At 43.4% G+C, this 20253-nt stretch overlaps 1 protein-coding gene, 1 non-coding gene and 2 pseudogenes across 4 annotated transcripts in view; 1 reads left to right on the forward strand and 3 right to left on the reverse strand.

Moving 5' to 3' along the window:
• dnajc6 (DnaJ (Hsp40) homolog, subfamily C, member 6) overlaps positions 1-20253 on the reverse strand; it is a 105440-nt gene that overhangs the window by 70093 nt on the left and 15094 nt on the right. The window lies entirely within an intron of this gene.
• On the forward strand, positions 1961-2109 carry LOC148355159 (U2 spliceosomal RNA; annotated as a pseudogene).
• LOC148355160 (U1 spliceosomal RNA) lies at positions 3516-3659 on the reverse strand (annotated as a pseudogene).
• Positions 16775-16989, reverse strand: LOC148355161 (small nucleolar RNA U3). The gene has a single exon (XR_015852350.1). It is a non-coding gene; the product is annotated as a small nucleolar RNA U3 (small nucleolar RNA).

Here is a 20253-nt window from a genome sequence, read left to right on the forward strand (position 1 = left end):
TGCTATTCCGTGCGAAGTTGTTGGTAGCTATCCGCAGCTCAAGCTCACTGATTTTGTGTACGATGGATCTGGCGTTGGTCAGGAAGATACTCGGAAGCGCTTGTCGGTGTGGTCGTCTTTTTAGCTTCTTCGCTAGGCCTCCCCGGGAGCCTCGTTTTTGTTTACGTTCCCTCCGCCGTCTCCGTCGCTTGATGGGCGGGCAGGTAACCCAGGGAGATCCCGGTGGTCTTCGTATGTCCTTTGGGATCTTGTTGTTGGTGTTGTAATCGTGAAATGAGTCGAAATCTAATCTTTGACCCAGGTTAATAAGTTCCTGGCGACTTAAGGTGATAGTTGCCGAATAGGTATTTATAAAAGAAAAGATGAGGGCGAAAAGAACACTTAAAGTAAAAAGATTTACTGGAGGGACACAAGCCGCTGCGTGTAGTAGTCGCGCCGCCATGTTGGAAAAAAAAAAAAAAAAAAAGAAAAAAAAAATCATGCACAGCGACACAAAGAGGAAAACAACAACATTCATCCCGCAAAATAAAACACACCACTAAAACATTAAGTCAACATGCAACTTAAAGAAAACACATTCGTTTTTTCATGGCACAAACAAGAGTAATCCTTCAACCGCACAGTAAAAACAACACTACTGGTCCATGATATAAAGGAACAACACCGCCTGCTGGACATCACTGCACATTATAGTATCTGTTGTTTAGTTTTCTCTCTTTTCTAACCAGGCAAGGTTACAACTGATTTGGCAGCACCTATTCATGACCCAATTGAAAAGAAAAGAAGAAGCAAATCTTGTCCCCAACCAGAACTTCCTTTCCAAGCCTCAATCTGGTCTTCCGGGGAATGGGAACCACCAGCCGGTATTTGCCCAAGACACACTACATGATGGCCAACAACAACTCACTCTGTCCAGGATTGTGTCTCCTTTAGTCCACTGATGACACACGCAATTGGATGTTAGTAGTTATTATCAATAAGAGCTTTGAAACATGACTGCCTATTTTCAATCAACAGCGTTTGACACTTTGAATATCGTATTAGAGCTAAGTCACACAATTATATACAAATTGGTAATAATTTCAAGTACGCACTGCACTCATTAGAACTAAACCTACAAATTTCACCATTATTTACTCAATAATAACAGAGAGAGGTAAATGCACAATTCAATCTCAGTTAGATACATCACAATAACGACAAATCCATACGACACATTATACAAATTGATCCTCCAGCTACTCTGGTTATATTCCTCCCATCGCAAGTCCATAAAGGACCAATGAACGGTCATCAACAGCAGATAGTATATAACTTCGTCATTCCTATTTAAAACTGCCTCACATCTGTGTGGCATAGAGTCAACCAACTTGTGGCACCTTTCCGTCGTTGTTTCACTCCGTGACTGCTTAACAACAATCCACAATTCATTGACATTTCTTGGTTTTGCTTGACAAACAGTATTTCGTGAAGTTGTCGATCGGATTGGGATCTGGGGATTGGGCTGGCCACCCCATGACATGAATTTTATTGGTTTGGAACCAAGACCAAGACTCGTCTACTGGTGTGGTTGGGACCATTGTCTTGTGGAAACACCCTTTTCAAGGGCATGTCCTCGTCAGCATATGGCAACATAACATCTTCAAGTATCTTGACATACACAAACTGATCCATGATCCCTGCTATGCGACAAATAGGCCCAAAACCAGAGTAGGAGAAACATGCCCAGACCATGATACCTGCACCACCATGCCTCACTGTCTTCAATGTGTACTGAAGTTTGAATTCGGAGTTTGGGTGTCGTTTCACACGCGGTCTGTGGCCCCTGGACTCAAAAAGGGCAATTTTACTTTCATAAGTCCACAAAATGTTTCTACATTTTTCTTTAGGCCAGTTGATGTGTTCTTTGCCGAATTGTAACCTTTGATGCTAGATCCTTAGCTTGGCCTAGAAGTTTACGGCCGCGGTCTTGGCCTTGATGCCAGGACCTTAGCTTGGCCCTTTGCCATGATCTTTGTTTTTGCAATCCGGAGATGGAATAAGAGCTTGCTCTGTCCACTCTACGCATCGGCCCGGTATTGCAGTACCTCCGGGAACGGTGCATTCGCAATGATCGCAGCAAGGCCTTAGGGCTAGGACCTTAGCTTGGCCTTTTGGCTGAGAGTAAGTGTCCCGGCTCCTAGGCTTTGTAGCGTATTATGAACTTACCGATAACGGATAATGGATAATGAATAACGAAGATAGATCAATAACTCTTAAAAACCCCAAACCCCCTCTGCACATGCCTTTTTTTTTTTCAATATTTGCCTGGGATTCTTGAAAATACATTTGCTTTACGCAGACGTCTTCTCACGGTCACACCACTTACAGGTAACTGCAGACTGAAGCTGATCATTGGCTGAGCCTTTGCCATTCTGGTTTTTCTCCGGTCCATTTTAATAGTTATGTTCCGTTTTCTTGCACGCGTCTCTGTTTTTCCTGGCTCAACGGCCAACAATTTTTTTACCTCTCTATGAGTTCATCCTTCTCCAATCAACTTTTAAACCAATGAACGCAGTCCTTCGGAGCAGTGTCTTTAACGACCCCCATCCATCCATTATCCTCAGTAGGGTCGCGGGGGTGCTGGACCCCATCCCAGCTATCTTGGGGCAGTGCGCAGGAGACACCCTGAACTGGTTGCCGGCCAGTCGCGGGGCACACAGAGACAGACAACTCACTCGCTCATTCAGACCTAGGAACAATTTGGACCGGCCAATTAACCTGACATGCATGTTCTTGGAATGTGGGAGGAAACCGGAGTGCCCGGAGGAAACCTACGCAAGCACGGGGAGAACATGCAAACTCCACACAGGAAGGTTCGATCTCTCATGACCTCAGGACTGTGCCGCACACGCGCTAACCACTGCGCCGCCGTGCTGCCCTTCTTGAAGGACCCGTTTTCCTCAAATACGTGTTCAACCTGTGCCGGCTTCATCAGCCTTAAATTGGCGCCTACCCGATTCGCACCTGTTTTGTTTTTTTCTTCCCCAAAATTTAAGAACTCAGAGATTAGTTGCCACACTGCTAATTTTTTTGAACACACCGCTTCGAACTATTTGCCCAATTGCACAGCCTTCGGAGCGTGCCTATTATGAATCAGAACACAATGCACGGTGTAAATCCGCAAAGTAGCGAAACCGCGATAGGGCCTGAGACTGAGGTCGATTATTTGTTTTAATTTAAGCTCAAAAGAAGTACTTGGTTCCACAGTGTTTTGCTATGGCTTTTTAGGAGAACATTTGGAAATAGGTCAGATGAAACGACATCTCTAAAAGACAGGACCGTCCCAACCTGTTCCAGGTGCGGAATGGCCATTGTAATGCACTCTAAACACTAAAGGCTCTCATGAAAACCCAGGAGAATTATCAGTCACTATGCAGGATGGTCACTTCTCATCATAGCATGTTATAGATAGGCCTAAAATGAAATTTTAATTATTAAAGTAACGCACTTACTATTGATATTGACATTAAAATCAGGGGAGAGCGCGAACGCAGTCCCCCACTACCAGAAATTATGCAGTCGAGATTCCCACATTTGGGGAATTCGCAGAGGTCAGCTCAACCGGAGTGCAATGGCTGAGCCTCACCCTGGGTGAACCACCTTTTTTTGGTTTGGTTTGAACAAATTTATTGACACTAAAAACAGAAAACAATCATGACAATCTCAACAGCAATTAAGCACATTCACAATATTATATTCCAATATTACGTTTTTAACAGCAAACACAAAGTGAGGTTTGAACAAACCTTCTCGAAAATCAAACATATTCACAATTTCATTATATAACATCTTTGTTAGTGTCAATAGATCCGTCCAGGCCAAAGTCGATTGTCCTCGGTCTGAACAAATCCACCGACACCAACAGCAGCAAAACACAGCCATCAAGCATATTCACATTTTTTTTATATTTGACAATATGACGTGACGATATGACTTTTTATCATTTTTTCCTGACATTTTCAACATTAATTAAACAATTTCAGAGTTATTTTCTTTTAACAGTAGTTAACCAGCGTGTAAAAGGCAATACTATTGTGCAAGGGCATAGCTCTGCCATCCCACCCTCCCAAGCAGCATTCTTCCAGTCCTCTGTGTGGGTCCTTTCCCTTCTGCGTGGGTCCTCTCCCTTCTGGGTTCCACAACCCAGGCCGTTGCTGCCGGGACTCCCACAGTGTAGCTCCGGCTCCCCCCTCCGGGTGGGTGCAGACGAGTCTTCTTTATGGCTGCGTCCTAGGCCCGCCGCTCGCAGATTTTATGGTATCTGCAGCCATTTGGAGCACAGCCACGGGGGGGATCTGCCTGCACCTCCATACCAGCAGGTTTCTGGAGGTCCAGATGGCGTCCTTGATGGCAGCGAGAGTGAGCCAGTCCCTGGCAAAGTCGTTCCGATGCCTCCTCGACCGACTCACCCCGTAAAGCACGTACTGTGCATCAGGGACCTCTCCTGCTGGCAAGTCCGGGAACTTTCCTAGTTGTTCGGCCATTGTCCACAAGACCTTGGCAGCGCTGCACTCACAAAAAAGGTGCCTCACCGACTCCTGGGCGCCACAGCCAGGTCGAGGGCACGTCGAAGTCGCTGACATTCCTCGGTGGTGCATTACAGCTCTGACTGGGAGAACTTCATGAGCCACCATCCATGACAAGTCTCGTAGTCTGTTTGGGAGGGCAGGATGATTGACGTTGCTCCAAACCGTTGTGGATTCGCCAAACGCAAGCCCCCGCACAGGGCTTACTGTAGCTCGCTCTTGCACAATAGCAATAAGGGCCCTGTGGTTTTGTAAAATGTGACATTCTTGTGTTTCCAAATCAAACTTCTTCAAAAAATCCCGAATAAAGAGATGTGTTGGTGGCAAGTTAAACGAAACTGGAATCAAACGATTGTCTGGTACAAGCTTTAGCTTCCGCAAATATGAGCCCATCCAAAAACGGGTCATTGCTTGACTTTTCGGGTTGTTGGGTGGGCCCACAGCGTTTTGGAAGTGGAGAGAGACATATTTGCTTCCCAGGAAAAGCTGGAGGTCAGGCACTCCTTTCCCCCCTTTTTCCTTTTTCTTTTTCATTGTATCTCTTTTTATCCTTTCCCACTTTGAGCCCCAGACAAAGCGAAAGATGGCTCGGTCCAGTTGTAACAGCACGTTTCTTTTAGGCATAAAAATTAAACTGATTGACAAAAGCATTGGGAGGATGATCGCTTTGATGATTAGGACCTTCCCCTCTATTGTCAGTTTTCTTAGCGACCAAAAAACAAGTTTTTGCTTAACTTTCCTTGTCACGCCATCCGCATTGAATTTTATCCCTAGGATTTTCTGGTCTGTCTTTAACACCGTCAGCGGGAGTCCTGCCTTTTCTGTATCTTTCCACATTCCATAAAACTTCACTTGTGATTTTTCTCTATTTAGCCTTGACCCAGACGCCCTCCCAAACAGGTCAGTCAAGTCAAGGGCTCTTTCAACAGATGCGCGGTCAGTACACAAAATATTAAAATCATCCATGTACAAAACACACTTGGTAATTTGTCCCCCACTTCCTGGGATATTGATGCCTTCGACAAATCTATCTTTTCTTAACATTTGTGCCAAAGGTTCAATGCAAAGAACATAGAGAAGGGGAGACATAGGGCAACCTTGACGTACACCGCAGTTGATCTCGATTGCTTCCGATAAATTCCCGTTAATCATGAATTTGCTGTAGATGTCTCGGTAGAGCAGTCCTACCCAATTGATGTATTTTTGGGGAAAACCACATTTTTGCAATACCCTGAAGAGGTATTGGTGTGAGACTCGATCAAAGGCTTTTTCAAAGTCTAGGTTTAGGACCGCTAGTCGCATGTTTCTGTCTCTTGCATAACAAATGGTGTCACGGATCAGCATGAGACTGTCGCTGATCTTCCTTCCCACAATGGCACAGGTTTGGTCTGGATCAACCAAGTCTCCCAAGACAACAGACATTCGTGTTGCTAGAAGCTTGCTGAAAATTTTACAGTCCACGTTTAAAAGCGTTATGGGTCGCCAGTTTTTTAAGTCAATTTTGTCTCCTTTTTTGTGCAATAGAGTAACTATCCCGATTCTGAAACTGTCTGGCATATGGTCTCGACTGGAAAATTCGTTAAACACAGTTAACAGATCTGGTGCTAAAATATCCCAAAAAGTCCGGTAAAATTCGAGGTTGAGTCCGTCCTCCCCGGGTGATTTGCCTTTTTTCATAGTCTTTATGCAATCATTCAGTTGGTCTTGGGTAAAGTCCGATGTTAAAAAGGGGTCTTGACGCACTGATCTTGAAATATGATCTAATACATGCCCCATTTCATTCTCATATGTTTCTTTCTTTTCAAATAATTTTTTGTAGTAGTCTTCGACCAATCTGGTTATTTCACTACTTTCCTTTGTTATTTGCCCGTTTTCGTTTTGAAGTTTAAAGATCCCCTCATTTTTGCCCATAATTTTTTAAAAAAAGTAGCGTGTACATTTTTCCCCTTCTTCTATTTCTCTTTCTCTGCTTCTTATTATGATGCCTTTGCTCTTTATTTCCGCCAAAGCGTTTAGGTCTTGTTTGGTCTCTTTGATTTCATCATTAAAGTCCATCCCCTTTTCTGTTAGGATGAAATAGCGTTGGAGTCTTCTTTGTAGTCCCGACATGCGTTTCATCTCTTTGAGTTTCTTGTTTTTCCCTGCATTTTTAAAAAAGGTCTGTGTTCGTTTCTTTGTCATTTCCCACCATTGTGCTCGTGAATCATACGAGTCTTGAAGGGTCTGCCAGTCTTTGTACAGCTCCCTGTATTGTGCGGCTAGAGCCTCATCCTCCAGCAGGGAGCAGTTTAACTTCCACAAACCCTTCCCAACAGTCATACCTGAAGGAAATGAGAAAGAGCAGGACAGTAGCAAGTGATCCGAAAAAAAAACTGGAATTAATCTTGCATCACTCTGTGCTAAACCCCTCGTAAATATGTAGTCTATTCGAGAGGCTCTGGCATTGTCACTACTGAACCAGGTGAAGCCCTCCTCTCTTGGATGTATGGATTTGAAACAGTCCACCAGTTTAAATGTCCGGCACATGTCTTGTAATAAAGTTGATGTTTTATCTACTTTAAACTCCTCATCATTCCTCTTTCTATCCTTCCTACTTAGGATGCAATTAAAATCTCCTCCCACGATTAGTGGTTGATGGCCTAGCATATGCGACTGGATGTCCTCTAAAAGTTCGTACCTGAGTTGTCTGTCGGCATGGCCGTATATGTTAATGAGGTTAAAATCATTCCCTATATAAGAAAGTCTTGCTAAGATTGCGCGTCCGTCTCTCATCACAGTACTCCCCTTTATGATGAGTTGAGGGTTGTTTATTAAAATGGCTACCCCATCGTTACGGTTTTCATTCGAGCCACTCCATAATGACGGATATGGCCAAATCTCTTCCCACTGTTTATAATTTTTTAGAAAGGGGATGCAGCATTCCTGTAGTAAAAACACATCCGTTCTGATAGTTTTTAAGAACGATAAAACACTGTGAGCCTTAACCTTTGATCTCACACTTCTCACATTGATAGTAGAGAATGTAATGTTCATAATTGTTGTTAAAGTATTGAAACTAGTTAGACAAAACCGGGGGATCTGAGTCCATTCTTTGGTGATCATCGAGATCATCGAGAGTGTCACCTGTGTCAGACACATCACTTAAGAGTAGTACCTCATTTTGAGACTCACCGGGGAAAACTCTGGGACCCTCTGACTCTCTGTCTGTGGTTCCAGGTCTTCCCCTTTTTTCTGGGTTAGGGGGTGAGCCAGAGGACCTATCAAAGGGTCTCTTACTTCCTTGCCCACTAAGGGTCAGATTTTTTCCCTCCCCGACTTCCTCCGTCTCAACTTCATACAGTTCCCTTGTGGGCTTATTCACCGGCAATCGGCTTTCTTCTAAATCTCTTCTCTTTGTTTCTGTTTTTTTCACCACTCCCAATTTTGTCTTACTTTTACTCCTCTTTCCAGTGCCCGTATGGGTTTTTGGAGAGTCATTCGCCTTTTCGATTTGTTTGACTTCTCCAAATCCCGGCAATGGCGTAGCAAACAAATTTGCTAATTTGAACTCTCTTCCAGGCCCTTCCTGATTAGTATGTGTTTTCGGAGTGGCAGTTGCTTTTTCTATTCGTTTGTCATGTCCAAATTCAGGTATTTTATGAGAAATCGAATTAGAATTTCCAGGTTCTTCCTGTTTCAATTTTGATTCTCTGGTCTCTGCTCCAGGGGTTTTGGTAGGTACATCTGTTTTTTCAATTTGTTTGTCTTGTCCAATTTCTTTGTGCATTTCTTGATCAATTTCATTGGGTATTTCCATAACTTTATTCATTTCCTGTTCATCTTCATTGGGTATTTCTATAACTTCATTAATTTCTTGTTCATTTTCATTTTGAATTTCCATGACTTTATTAATTTCATTGTCTTTGTTATCTTTATTCACTTCATTGTCTTTGTGACATTTATTCATTTCATTATCTATGTTGTCTGACATCATTTCATTGTCTTTGTTGTCTTTGTTAACTGCCTTCCTAGCTTTCAATTTGTTAGCAAACGAATTCGGGCAGTTTCTAAAGAGGTGATTCGTTTCTCCACAGAGATTGCATTTTCTGCTATTGCTACATTCCTCAAAGGAATGTCCAATTGTTCTGCACTTTCCACAAAAAATTCGATCACATACCTCAGCCAGATGCCCATGCTCACCACATTTGCGACAGAGTTTCGGTTGCCCTTGATAGTGGATAAAGCCACGGTTTTCCCCCAGGAATATAGTCGACGGAATTTGTTTCATTCCCTGAAAGCCCTGAGGATCTTGCCGTAGTTGGACTGGTACCCTCCAGGCACCATTCCAATAGCCTTTCTCACACCTCACCTTCATAGCCTGGCCTTTTACTGAGCAGTATCTACTCAACCAATAACAGACGTCATCAGCACTGATCATTTCACTAAACATTCTAACAACGACAATCTTGTTAGTAATATCAGTCAGCTTCTCCACTGTAAATCCTGAAAACTGGGACCTCACTCCCTCAAAGCGATTCCAAAACTCTTGATAAAGAGCTGCCGTTTCAAAACTCACATCAAAGCCTTTGCCAGAAGTCATTTTTATGACAGCATGTACCTCCTCCTTTATAAACTTCAGAATCTTTTCAACAAACTTGTTAATAAAATCCGTCCTTGACATTCCCTCCGAAATTGCCACAACATCTTTGAGCAAGAATCTCACGCAGTTACGTCTCCGCCCGCCGGTATAATGCCCGGCCATGGCAGGACTCGGCTGCTTTACTTCTAACTATGTTAAAATGGTTAGAATTGTAAAATTAATAATTAACAATACTCTTAAAACCGACGCCAATGACAGTATAAACGCATAGAACGAGCAGTGCTAACCTGATGCGTCCACCAACCACCTTTTTTGGTTTGAACAAATTTATTGACACTAAAAACAGAAAACAATCATGACAATCTCAACAGCAATTAAGCACATTCACAATATTATATTCCAATATTACGTTTTTAACAGCAAACACAAAGTGAGGTTTGAACAAACCTTCTCGAAAATCAAACATATTCACAATTTCATTATATAACATCTTTGTTATTGTCAATAGATCCGTCCAGGCCAAAGTCGATTGTCCTCGGTCTGAACAAATCCACTGACACCAACAGCAGCAAAACAGCCATCAAGCATATTCACAATTTTTTTATATTTGACAATATGACGTGACGATATGACGTTTTAACATTTTTTCCTGACATTTCCAACATCAATTAAACAATTTCAGAGTTATTTTCTTTTAACAGTAGTTAACCAGCGTGTAAAAGGCAATACTATTGTGCAAGGGCATAGCTCTGCCATCCCACCCTCCCAAGCAGCATTCTTCCAGTCCTCTGTGTGGGTCCTTTCCCTTCTGCGTGGGTCCTCTCCCTTCTGGGTTCCACAACCCAGGCCGTTGCTGCAGGGACTCCCACAGCGTAGCTCCGGCTCCCCCCTCCGGGTGGGTACAGACGAGTCTTCTTTATGGCTGCGTCCTAGGCCCGCCGCTCGCAGATTGTATGGTATCTGCAGCCATTTGGAGCACAGCCACGGGGGGGATCTGCCTGCACCTCCATACCAGCAGGTTTCTGGAGGTCCAGATGGCGTCCTTGATGGCGGCGAGAGTGAGCCAGTCCCTGGCAAAGTCGTTCCGATGCCTCCTCGACCGACTCACCCCGTAAAGCACGTACTGTGCATCAGGGACCTCTCCTGCTGGCAAGTCCGGGAACTTTCCTAGTTGTTCTGCCATTGTCCACAAGACCTTGGCAGCGCTGCACTCACAAAAAAGGTGCCTCACCGACTCCTGGGCGCCACAGCCAGGTCGAGGGCACGTCGAAGTCGCTGACATTCCTCGGTGGTGCATTACAGCTCTGACTGGGAGAACTTCATGAGCCACCATCCATGACAAGTCTCGTAGTCTGTTTGGGAGGGCAGGATGATTGACGTTGCTCCAAACCGTTGTGGATTCGCCAAACGCAAGCCCCCGCACAGGGCTTACTGTAGCTCGCTCTTGCACAATAGCAATAAGGGCCCTGTGGTTTTGCAAAGCGTGACATTCTTGTGCTTCCAAATCAAACTTCTTCAAAAAAACCCGAATAAAGAGATGTGTTGGCGGCAAGTTAAATGAAACTGGAATCAAACGATTGTTTGGTACAAGCTTTAGCTTCCGCAAATATGAGCCCATCCAAGACCGGGTCATTGCTTGACTTTTCGGGTTGTTGGGTGGGCCCACAGCGTTTTGGAAGTGGAGAGAGACATATTTGCTTCCCAGGAAAAGCTGGAGGTCAGGCACTCCTTTCCCCCCTTTTTCCTTTTTCTTTTTCATTGTATCTCTTTTTATCCTTTCCCACTTTGAGCCCCAGACAAAGCGAAAGATGGCTCTGTCCAGTTGTAACAGCACGTTTCTTTTAGGCATAAAAATTAAACTGATTGACAAAAGCATTGGGAGGATGATCGCTTTGATGATTAGGACCTTCCCCTCTATTGTCAGTTTTCTTAGTGACCAAAAAACAAGTTTTTGCTTAACTTTCCTTGTCACGTCATCCCAGTTGGTCTCGCCTCCTCCATCCGCATTGAATTTTATCCCTAGGATTTTCTGGTCTGTCTTTAACACCGTCAGCGGGAGTCCTGCCTTTTCTGTCTCTTTCCACATTCCATAAAACTTCACTTGTGATTTTTCTCTATTTAGCCTTGACCCAGACGCCCTCCCAAACAGGTCAGTCAAGTCAAGGGCTCTTTCAACAGATGCGCGGTCAGTACACAAAATATTAAAATCATCCATGTACAAAACACACTTGGTAATTTGTCCCCCACTTCCTGGGATATTGATGCCTTCGACAAATCTATCTTTTCTTAACATTTGTGCCAAAGGTTCAATGCAAAGAACATAGAGAAGGGGAGACATAGGGCAACCTTGACGTACACCGCAGTTGATCTCGATTGCTTCCGATAAATTCCCGTTAATCATGAATTTGCTGTAGATGTCTCGGTATAGCAGTCCTACCCAATTGATGTATTTTTGGGGAAAACCACATTTTTGCAATACCCTGAAGAGGTATTGGTGCGAGACTCGATCAAAGGCTTTTTCAAAGTCTAGGTTTAGGACCGCTAGTCGCATGTTTCTGTCTCTTGCATAACAAATGGTGTCACGGATCAGCATGAGACTGTCGCTGATCTTCCTTCCCACAATGGCACAGGTTTGGTCTGGATCAACCAAGTCTCCCAAGACAACAGACATTCGTGTTGCTAGAAGCTTGCTGAAAATTTTACAGTCCACGTTTAAAAGCGTTATGGGTCGCCAGTTTTTTAAGTCAATTTTGTCTCCTTTTTTGTGCAATAGAGTAACTATCCCGATTCTGAAACTGTCTGGCATATGGTCTCGACTGGAAAATTCGTTAAAAACAGTTAACAGATCTGGTGCTAAAATATCCCAAAAAGTCCGGTAAAATTCGAGGTTGAGTCCGTCCTCCCCGGGTGATTTGCCTTTTTTCATAGTCTTTATGCAATCATTCAGTTGGTCTAGGGTAAAGTCCGATGTTAAAAAGGGGTCTTGACGCACTGATCTTGAAATATGATCTAATACATGCCCCATTTCATTCTCATATGTTTCTTTCTTTTCAAATAATTTTTTGTAGTAGTCTTCGACCAATCTGGTTATTTCACTACTTTCCTTTGTTATTTGCCCGTTTTCGTTTTGAAGTTTAAAAATCCCCTCATTTTTGCCCATAATTTTTTTAAAAAAGTAGCGTGTACATTTTTCCCCTTCTTCTATTTCTCTTTCTCTGCTTCTTATTATGATGCCTTTGCTCTTTATTTCCGCCAAAGCGTTTAGTTCTTGTTTGGTTTCTTTGATTTCATCATTAAAGTCCATCCCCTTTTCTGTTAGGATGAAATAGCGTTGGAGTCTTCTTTGTAGTCCCGACATGCGTTTCATCTCTTTGAGTTTCTTGTTTTTCCCTGCATTTTTAAAAAAGGTCTGTGTTCGTTTCTTTGTCATTTCCCACCATTGTGCTCGTGAATCATACGAGTCTTGAAGGGTCTGCCAGTCTTTGTACAGCTCCCTGTATTGTGCGGCTAGAGCCTCATCCTCCAGCAGGGAGCAGTTTAACTTCCACAAACCCTTCCCAACAGTCATACCTGAAGGAAATGAGAAAGAGCAGGACAGTAGCAAGTGATCCGAAAAAAAAACTGGAATTAATCTTGCATCACTCTGTGCTAAACCCCTCGTAAATATGTAGTCTATTCGAGAGGCTCTGGCATTGTCACTACTGAACCAGGTGAAGCCCTCCTCTCCTGGATGTATGGATTTGAAACAGTCCACCAGTTTAAATGTCCGGCACATGTCTTGTAATAAAGTTGATGTTTTATCTACTTTAAACTCCTCATCATTCCTCTTTCTATCCTTCCTACTTAAGATGCAATTAAAATCTCCCACGATTAGTGGTTGATGGCCTAGCATATGCGACTGGATGTCCTCTAAAAGTTCGTACCTGAGTTGTCTGTCGGCATGGCCGTATATGTTAATGAGGTTAAAATCATTCCCTATATAAGAAAGTCTTGCTAAGATTGCGCGTCCGTCTCTCATCACAGTACTCCCCTTTATGATGAGTTGAGGGTTGTTTATTAAAATGGCTACCCCATCGTTACGGTTTTCATTCGAGCCACTCCATAATGACGGATATGGCCAAATCTCTTCCCACTGTTTATAATTTTTTAGAAAGGGGATGCAGCATTCCTGTAGTAAAAACACATCCGTTCTGATAGTTTTTAAGAACGATAAAACACTGTGAGCCTTAACCTTTGATCTCACACTTCTCACATTGATAGTAGAGAATGTAATGTTCATAATTGTTGTAAAAGTATTTAAACTAGTTAGACAAAACTGGGGGATCTGAGTCCATTCTTTGGTGATCATCGAGATCATCGAGAGTGTCACCTGTGTCAGACACATCACTTAAGAGTAGTACCTCATTTTGAGACTCACCGGGGAAAACTCTGGGACCCTCTGACTCTCTGTCTGTGGTTCCAGGTCTTCCCCTTTTTTCTGGGTTAGGGGGTGAGCCAGAGGACCTATCAAGGGGTCTCTTACTTCCTTGCCCACTAAGGGTCAGGTTTTTTCCCTCCCCGACTTCCTCCGTCTCAACTTCATACAGTTCCCTTGTGGGCTTATTCACCGGCAATCGGCTTTCTTCTAAATCTCTTATCTTTGTTTCTGGTTTTTTCACCACTCCCAATTTTGTCTTACTTTTACTCCTCTTTCCAGTGCCCGTATGGGTTTTTGGAGAGTCATTCGCCTTTTCGATTTGTTTGTCTTCTCCAAATCCCGGCAATGGCGTAGCAAACAAATTTGCTAATTTGAACTCTCTTCCAGGCCCTTCCTGATTAATATGTGTTTTCGGAGTGGCAGTTGCTTTTTCTATTCGTTTGTCATGTCCAAATTCAGGTATTTTATGAGAAATCGAATTAGAATTTCCAGGTTCTTCCTGTTTCAATTTTGATTCTCTGGTCTCTGCTCCAGGGGTTTTGGTAGGTACATCTGTTTTTTCAATTTGTTTGTCTTGTCCAATTTCTTTGTGCATTTCTTGATCAATTTCATTGGGTATTTCCATAACTTTATTCATTTCCTGTTCATCTTCATTGGGTATTTCTATAACTTCATTAATTTCTTGTTCATTTTCATTTTGTATTTCCATGACTTTATTAATTTCATTGTCTTTGTTATCTTTATTCACTTCATTGTCTTTGTGACATTTATTCATTTCATTATCTATGTTGTCTGACATCATTTCATTGTCTTTGTTGTCTTTGTTAACTGCCTTCCTAGCTTTCAATTTGTTAGCAAACGAATTCGGGCAGTTTCTAAAGAGGTGATTCGTTTCTCCACAGAGATTGCATTTTCTGCTATTGCTACATTCCTCAAAGGAATGTCCAATTGTTCTGCACTTTCCACAAAAAATTCGATCACATACCTCAGCCAGATGCCCATGCTCACCACATTTGCGACAGAGTTTCGGTTGCCCTTGATAGTGGATAAAGCCACGGTTTTCCCCCAGGAATATAGTCGACGGAATTTGTTTCAGTCCCTGAAAGCCCTGAGGATCTTGCCGTAGTTGGACTGGTACCCTCCAGGCACCATTCCAATAGCCTTTCTCACACCTCACCTTCATAGCCTGGCCTTTTACTGAGCAGTATCTACTCAACCAATAACAGACGTCATCAGCACTGATCATTTCACTAAACATTCTAACAACGACAATCTTGTTAGTATTATCAGTCAGCTTCTCCACTGTAAATCCTGAAAACTGGGACCTCACTCCCTCAAAGCGATTCCAAAACTCTTGATAAAGAGCTGCCGTTTCAAAACTCACATCAAAGCCTTTGCCAGAAGTCATTTTTATGACAGCATGTACCTCCTCCTTTTTAAACTTCAGAATCTTTTCAACAAACTTGTTAATAAAATCCGTCCTTGACATTCCCTCCGAAATTGCCACAACATCTTTGAGCAAGAATCTCACGCAGTTACGTCTCCGCCCGCCGGTATAATGCCCGGCCATGGCAGGACTCGGCTGCTTTACTTCTAACTATGTTAAAATGGTTAGAATTGTAAAATTAATAATTAGCAATACTCTTAAAACCGACGCCAATGACAGTATAAACGCATAGAACGAGCAGTGCTAACCTGATGCGTCCTCCATCAACCGCACATCGTCCACCAACCACCTTCATGATCATGGTATCTCCCCTGCCAGATGAGTATGAGTTGTTCACGGCCAAGGCAACCAACTATTACTCGAGCGCGCCCCCTGCAGCTACGGTAGTGTTACACGGTTAACATACAACACTCGGAAAGGTCACTCCTGCACGAATGTGAACGCTAAGGGCAGCGCGGGGAAATCCAGCAAACGAACAGATAACACGTTAAAGTTAGTATTTAGGTTTTGATTCTTAAGCAGTTTCCCATGATGCATAGCGTCACAAAGAGGAAAACATTCATCCCGCAAAAAAAAAACACACCACTAAAACATTAAGTCAACATGCAACTTAAAGAGAGCAAACAAATTCAAACGAACGCTTTTCATGGCACAAACAAGATTAATCCTTCAACCCCACAGTAAAAGCAAAACAACACTACTGGTCCACGATATAAAGGAACAACGCCACCTGCTGGACATCACTGCACATTACAGTATCTGTTGTTTAGTATTCTCTGTTCTAACCAAGCAAGGTTACAACGGATTTGACAGCACCTATTCATAACTCAATTGAAATGAAGAGAAGAAGCATATCTTGGTCCCAACCCAAACTTCCTTTCCACCTTCCATATGGTTTTAACAAACTTTATTGACACAAACACATCACACTCCAACAACGTGGCCCAATTTAGAGATTACAAACATTGCTTATTCAAACATCATTATCAAGAGACTAAATTAAAACAACAGTGATGAACAAGGACAAAACACGATGTATAATCTGTCCATTATCTGCACCGCCTGTCCTCGGTAGGGTCGCGGGGGTGCTGGAGGCCATCCCAGCTGACTTTGGGCAGTGGGCACCCTGAACTGGTTGCCAGCCGGTCGCAGGGCACACAGAGACAAGACAACTCACTCGCTCATTCACACCCAGGGACCATTTGGACGGGCCAACAACTTGACAAGAATGTTTTGGAAGGTGGGAGGAAACTGGAGTGCCCGCAGGACAGCCGTGCGGGCACGGGAAGAACATGCAAACTGGCTGGATTTTGAATCCATGACCTCACAACTGTGCCGCGGGCTCGCTAACTACTCAGCTGCCGTGCTGCGGGAGACCAGCCTCAATCTGGTCTTTCGGGGAATGGGAACCACCAGCCTGTATTTGCCCGAGACACACTACGCGATGGACAACAACAACTCATTCGGTCCAGGGTTGTGTCTCCATTAGGCCCCTGATGGCGCACGCAACTGGAAGTTCGTGGTTGTTATCAATAAGTACTTCGAACCACTCGTCACTTTGAAAGTTATGATTGAGCCAAGTCACACAACTGTATATGATTTTGAAATAATTTAGAGTGCGCATGACAGTCGTTTACTTCGGGAGCTACGAATTTTATTGACCATCAAATGGTTAACTCGGGAAGGTAGAAGTTCAATTCAAATGTGATTAGATAGATTACATTACACTTTCATTTTGACGTTTTATTGAAGTTGAGCATCCGACTACTCTGAACATATTCCCCCCATCACAAGTCCACAAAGGACCAATGAACGGTCATCAATGACAGACAGCATATGATTTAATCATTTCTATCTGCCTACTTCACGCTCAGGGAGGAATATTTCATCTCGTCATCGTAGTTGGCAGATCCATACAAAGTAGAAACACATTTCACAAGTCAAAAACTATAGAAATGATCCCTAAGAGTATAGTCTTAATCTTCAAATGTGCAACCACCCAAATTATTAGCTGACAGAACTATTTGAGCTCAGAGGGCAACATTGTCTGTAATTTGCTCCAAACACATCGATCGCTCCTATACACAAAATCAAGGGAAATCCAAGCACATATGTAATATGAAAGACTGAATGGGGTTAAAATCTAGGTTATTGTTGCAGTCATTAAGCCCCACAATACCATGCGAGGTTTGTGATTTTTATTCGTTTTGGAAAAAAGGTCAAGTTCTCCCAAAAAAATGTGTGCTAACGCAAGTACATGCGAGATTCGATCGAGCACTACCTCTTATTTATGAGTACTCTTAGATTCTTTTGGAATCTTTACTTGAAATAAGCACCACGATCTCGTACGTCTGTAAAGCGGTCCCGGGCAGCAACGGTCAAAAATAGAAAGGTTCCGCAATTGCCCCTCACTCCCATTTTTCAGACGGACGGAAAACTTTTACGGTTCATAATAAGCTTTAACTGGACATGTGATTCTTGTTATCTTGTGATTTCAGTCTCATTATGCTAATCGACTGCCGGTGCAGATGAGGGTATACAATGCCGCTGCGCATGTGCAAAATAAATCTGAAGAAAACTCCTCTCAGACTTCTGGAGTGGTGTGTTATGGCGTGACCTGACGGAGAGCACGTATCGTGCGCCGTTGCCAGACTACGCCCCAAGTAGGATGACTACTGGTAATCTGAAAGGTTATGGGCCCAGTATGATGTCTAGTCAGCGATTTGATTGGCTTTTGTTTGATGGTGACGAGTGATCATACGAGCTGTGGGAAACCAGAATCCTTGCACACTTGTAATTGCGAGGAGGAAGCCAATGTTGTCGGAGCGGATAACATGGTGAAGAATGCGCAAGCGTATGCTGAACTGGTGCAAGTCCTGGACAGTAAAAGTTTGTCCTCAGTCATGCGAGAAGCGACGGACGCAAGGCACTGACAATTGTACGCGCACATTACGCCGACAAGGGGAGACCGCGTGTCATATGTTTGTACTGCGACCTTCCTTCCCTCGAATGGCAGTGAAGGTAAAGGGACTATCAGACTTGTGTAATCCGTTTGTGGTCCACATCACTCCGATGAGGGAGAACCTGACTTTCAGTGACATCAAAACAAAGGTGAGGAGCTGCAAAGACCGTAAACGTCATCGGCCGAGCGATCTGACTGAGTACACGATAATGCGAGCATCAGTGGACCAGAGATGGGTACAAGCCACTGGGACGAGCCAAAGGACGGAGACACAAGTCAAATGATGATGTCCAAGCCAATCAGACATACAGACATACATAAGAAAGGAATGGGAATAGTGCCCCATCTCGAAGTCAAGGTGATAGTTGGGGCACTACCCAGTAAGAGAGAGAAGGCCAGCAGCCTATCTTAGAGATTAACAATGTAAAACAGAAGATATTGAAGATAAACAGGTGGTGGACCATATTCGTAGAGCACTTTTTAAATACCCAAAACGTATAGAGAGGCAATTTCTTCAGGAATATCCCAAAAACGGGTCAAAGCAATGGTGGATGAAGATTCATCATTAAATGAGATTTTTGGTTTGAACAATTTTATTGACACTAGTATTGACACACCCTGTATTTACTGCCGAAGGGAAAGAAAGCAGTGGGGGGAAGTTGGGTTTTTATGGTTAGAGAGAACCTCTACAAACCTGAAACTTTTAAAGCTGGATATGTCGCAAAGGGATACGGGCAGGTAGAAGGCATAGATTATAAGGAAACCTTCTCCCCAACTGCTGTTATGACCTCAGTGAGGATTCTTATGCAAATAGCCGCGCAAGGTAACCCAAGGCTCCACCAAATGGATGTCAAAACGACATATTTACACGCTCCCATAGATTGTGAGTTGCACATGGAACAACGGAAGGGATTTGAAGTGGAATCAAAAACCGGTCAACCAGTTCAGGGTGTCCTTTGCCCGGTGCCCAGAGTTAGCTGGGACGGGCTCCAGCGCCCCCACCACCCTAGTGAGGAGAAGCGGCACATAACATCGATGGTTGAATGGATCTAAAACTGGTGAGCATCTAGTTTGTAAATTGAACAAAACTTTGTATGACTTGAAACAATCGGGACGCAATTGGAACCAACCGGTTACTGCTTTAATCTAACCCAAAATGGTCCAGTTATATCCTGGAAAACCAGAAAACAGCCTACGGTGGCGCTATCAACTTGCAGAGCCGAATACATGGCACTGTCATCCACGGTACAAGAAAGCATGTATCTCGGGCAATACTTCATGGCGTGGATGAGGAAACACAGCACACACCAGATTTGATTCATGAAGATAGCCAAGGGACTATTGAACTGTCTAAAGACCCGGTATGTGGGCAACTCAGTAAACACATAGACGTAAAATATCATTTTGTACGGTCTGCACAAGTTGATGGTAAAATTACAAGCAAGTAGTGACCCACTGAGCACACGGTGGCTCACATGCTGACCAAGCCACTAACAAAACCAAGATGTGAAAAGTTTAACTGTTATTTATCGGGAAGCTGTAGATAACCATACGGTGATAGGCGTAACTTTAAATCTCGTTCATTTTGACAATACTGTAAAACGAAGAGTACATTTTGTGCCTCGCTGCTAGACTACTTCCGAAGTAGGGCGCCTACTGGTGGTCTGACGCAAGTAAGAGAGCGTGTGCAGGGCTGTTTGAAATCATAGCAGTGTAGTGTGACGAACCACAATATCTCAGGTTTTAGTATAGGTTTTATTGTTACATGCCAGACAAGTGAGCAGTAGGTGCAGTAGATTCTCAGGAAACAAACAAGATCCAGCATTCATAATAGGCATGCCGTGCAATCGGGCAATTACTTCAAAGGGCTGTGTTAAAAAAATAGCAGCGTCTGCTGTCGACTGTACAAACTCGAAACTATTTTGTATTTACCCAAAAAGTTAGGATCTAGCAATCCTAATATCTAGTTGCATGACCACAGTTGTTTATAACTGCCTCACATCTGTGTGGCATAGAGTCAACCAACTTGTGGCACCTTTCCGTCGTTGTTTCACTCCGTGACTGCTTAACAACAATCCACAATTCATTGACATTTCTTGGTTTTGCTTGACAAACAGTATTTCGTGAAGTTGTCGATCGGATTGGGATCTGGGGATTGGGCTGGCCACCCCATGACATGAATTTTATTGGTTTGGAACCAAGACTTTGCTCGTCTACTGGTGTGGTTGGGATCATTGTCTTGTGGAAACACCCATTTCAAGGGCATGTCCTCGTCAGCAT

This window comes from Urocampus carinirostris, chromosome 12 (genome assembly GCF_059441175.1).
Source record: "Urocampus carinirostris isolate Australia breed hairy pipefish chromosome 12, RoL_Ucar_1.0, whole genome shotgun sequence".
NCBI classification, from domain to species: Eukaryota; Metazoa; Chordata; class Actinopteri; order Syngnathiformes; family Syngnathidae; genus Urocampus; species Urocampus carinirostris.